Raw genomic sequence first — 3,984 nt, 5'->3', positions numbered from 1 at the left:
AGATAGGCAGTTTAGGTAGGTGTTTGCAGTCGGTTACGTAAATCTAGGATTATCGAGGAGCGAGTCTTTGCCTTTACTTAGGTAATGGCCTATTGACAACACTTCTTCTTTAATGTAATTGTTATACTTCTACCTGTATTCTATCTTACTTTCGCTTCCTCTAGCTTATGTAAACTGGGATCAATTTATTATTCAACCCAAAGTACTTATCACTGACTTTTATTATTCTCTAAATAAATTTTCAAATTTTTGGTCTAAGTTGTCTTGTATTTTCCCAAGATATAACAAAGTTATATGTCAGATCAACAACTGTATTTAGCTGGCTATGAGAAGTATGCCAAATATGTTTTTCAAATGGATTTATTCTACACCTTATATTAATATTTTCTTTACTATCTATTACTTTACATGTGCTAACTTCTAGGTTTAAATACTTTAACCTTTCAATGATTAAACAGTGGACACGATACCAATAATACACAAAAAAGATATAATCTTAATTAGGTTAATAACGATATTAGGTGAATGCAATGGATTAGGTATATGCACTTTTATCTGAATATTATTTGGTATTCACTATTTAGTACACTATTCGCAATAGTATTTTACTATTCAGTACACTATTTGGAATAGTACTTCACTATTCATAGTAATATTTATTTTTTTGCTACTATTTACATGTTCTCTTATTTAGTAAACTAGTTTTTTCGTAATGTCGGATATATTAGGTGCTGGCAAGGCTAATAGTACGGTACTCGGCATTCAACATATTTTTTATTATGTTGTTTCAAAAATAGCTAGTCCATTTACTTGATTTGTTTTTAATTGCAAACTTATGGGATTAATTCCTATCGTCTTCTCAGACAGTTTCACCCGAAAGGAACACTTCTTTACGACCACTAGGTTCTCACTAGACACCACACAAGGCTTGATAGAGAACTACCGGCAGAGTTTTCCCTATAAAATCCCTAGCAAAAGAACTCATCCAATAAATTCAAAAATAAAAATATCAAGTGAAACACGAAACTGCTTCATTTCCACAACATAATTTACATATGGTTTTTCCTTTTAGAGGTCCCGAATGGAATGCATAATAAGCTAAGAAAGATACCTTAATATTCTTGGTGATTACAGCGCCTTCAATATATGGTGGCTATTCTAAAAAGTGGTGCTAGTTATACTACTACTAAGGAGATTGAGAATGCTCTAGAGGTTGGTTCCTCCTCCTTTTATAGCCACGAGAGAGGCCTTTGGGAGCCTTCTTTATTTTATTGTAGTACTCCATCCGTTTCAAAATGTAGTGCATTTAGATTTTTGAAAAGTCAAACTTTACAAATTTTGATCAAGTTTGTAGAGAAAAACAAATACATCTACATTGTCAAATGAATAACCTTAGATACATGACAAGACATACTTTCATATTGTATATATTTGATATTATAGATATCGAAAAATGTATTTGGCAACCGTGTGGCAGATTGCGAAACTGCCACACGCATCCAGCGCCGTCAGTTCCCTCCCGATCTCCTTCCTTCCCCGCATGTCCTCTCGATTTCTTTCCTTTCCCGCACGCCGCCCGATCTCCTTCCTTTCCCACACGACCTCCCCCGATTTCTTTCCTTTCCCGCATGCCCTCCCCGATTTTATCGGGCACACCCGCTTGTGCCTTCCTAATTTTCGTAATCGTCAATTATGGCCCACGCGCCTTCCCGATTTTCAGCAAAAATAATGCTTGGACTAGGATTTGATCTCTGTTTTGCAGGTAATCAACAAAGGGAGCTAACCACCTCACCTATGACACTATTTGTTGAACAAACTAATGGAAATACTGTTTTTGACATGTTTGTGGTAACTTTGATCATTGGGAATAAATTTGTTGAACCAGCCCCCCGGTAATTTCTGTAAATAGCACGATAACATTCACGCCATAGACCTGATAATTTAGATACAACATCGTGGTAACTTTAACCATTGGGGAAGACAAATGTGAAAAGATACCCGATAATTTATGTGTAAATAGATGGTAATATATGCAGCGCACATCTGATAACCGAGGTAGAAACACCATGGTAACTTTGACCGTAGGGATTTTTTCTTTGAAAAGATACTCCGGCATCTTCTGTGTAAATAGCACGGTAGTATACCTCCCTCCCCTGGCATTTTTATGTGTAAATAGCATGAAAACATATGCACTGCGATAACTAAGACCCGGGGGATGGGGGGATTTGCTAAAACATACCCCTGATAAATTTGATGTAAATAGCATGATATTTTAAGCACTGCGGACTTGATAGGTTACCTAGAATCACCATGATAACTTTTTGTCCTGGGAAAAAGTTGTTCAAAACATCCTCAATATTTTTTGTGTAAATAACATGATAATATAAGCACCGCATAACCGATAACTTGCAATATAAACATGAGGGTAACTTTTTTATCAAAGGAAACTAAGTTGTTAAAAACATACGCTCGCCTCGCGCGTGGGCCTCTTGGATGAACAGAACGCATGGCGTGCCACGAGAAAGTCACATAATGTTTAGTGTCATGAGGGGCACACGTGCTATAGGCGTGATAAGTTACGCAAAAACTTCGTGGTAATTTTTGACCTATGGAAAAAGCTACCGAAACACACCCAGATTTTTAGGTGCAAGTACCATGATAATATACGAACCGTAGACCTGGTAACTCATATACAATCCCTCATGATAACTTTGACCGGGGGGAGGTTGATGTACATATACCCTGATAACTTATGTGTAAGTACCACGGTATTTTACACATCGAAGACCTTATAACTTGTGTACAAAACACAGTGGTAACTTTGAAGGGATGTAGTTGTTGAAGCATAGATACCTGGTACATTCTATGTAAATAGCACGGTAAGTTATGCAACACAGGCCTGATAACTTGCATACAAATACCATGGTAACTTTGTCCTGAGGAGAAATCATGTGGTAGACGTGAAGAAGTGACAGTTTTCTCAGGGTGGGCGCCCGAGATGTTCGGGAGAAGCAGGTTTCTCGGGCGAGCCTACAGGGTCGTTTGGGAGGAGGCGAGGTCAAAGGACGAGGAATCGTGTGGTACTTTAAAATGAAAAAAGTAGAGGTGTGGCAGTTTTGCTTATATGGCACACGCGTACCAAATATCACAGTCCTATAGATATAAGTAGTTCTCTTTGTAAACTTGGTCAAAGTTTATAAAGTTTGACTCTTCAAAAAATCGATATACACTAGGAACGGAGATCCGCTCTAGCAACTACTTCATCCGTTTCTAAATATAAGTCTTTTTAGACATTTCAAATGGACTATAACATACGGATGTATGTAGACATATTCTAAAGTGTAGATTTACTTATTTTGCTCCGTATGTAGTCACTTGTTGAAATCTCTAAAATTTGGGAACGGAGGGAGTAGATTGGAGATGCGCTCGCCAAGAATCCACGGGATTTGGCGACCTGGGAGGCCAAGCCCTCCTCCAAAGGTTCGACGCTAGAGCCCATTCCCATTGATGAGGTGGCTAACCCGGAATGCTTCAAGCTAGTGCGGCTGGGTGGAACACTTCGAGGTATAGTGACAGTTCATCCACTCTGTGTGCGTGGAAAGCAGATGCAACTCCAAATCATGGGCAGAGTGATGTCTGGCGAGGGCTTTTTCTGCATGCGGTTCGACGAAGGTAGCCTTGCTGCAGGTGCAGGAGCATGGGCAGCTCTCCCTTCGCATCCTTGAAGTGGATCTCAAACATAAACATACAAAGAGAGAGGATATTAAATCCTAATACCAACCTATCGATTACATAATAGGGTTCCTCACAAATGAGATGAGATGAATCATTTTAAACATAATAAAAGCACATAAGTAACACAAGATTGAATCCACTCCAACTATTCTATTACAAATGGATAGGGATGAGGTGGTAATGGTGGTGATGATGATGATGATGATGATGAAACCATCTTGATGCACCGTTGCGGCGGTGAAATCCTTG

Source organism: Triticum aestivum, chromosome 5B (assembly GCF_018294505.1).
Source record: "Triticum aestivum cultivar Chinese Spring chromosome 5B, IWGSC CS RefSeq v2.1, whole genome shotgun sequence".
NCBI lineage: Eukaryota > Viridiplantae > Streptophyta > Magnoliopsida > Poales > Poaceae > Triticum > Triticum aestivum.
The sequence above is the reverse complement of the archived record's forward strand: the minus strand, read 5'-3'. Positions refer to the sequence as shown.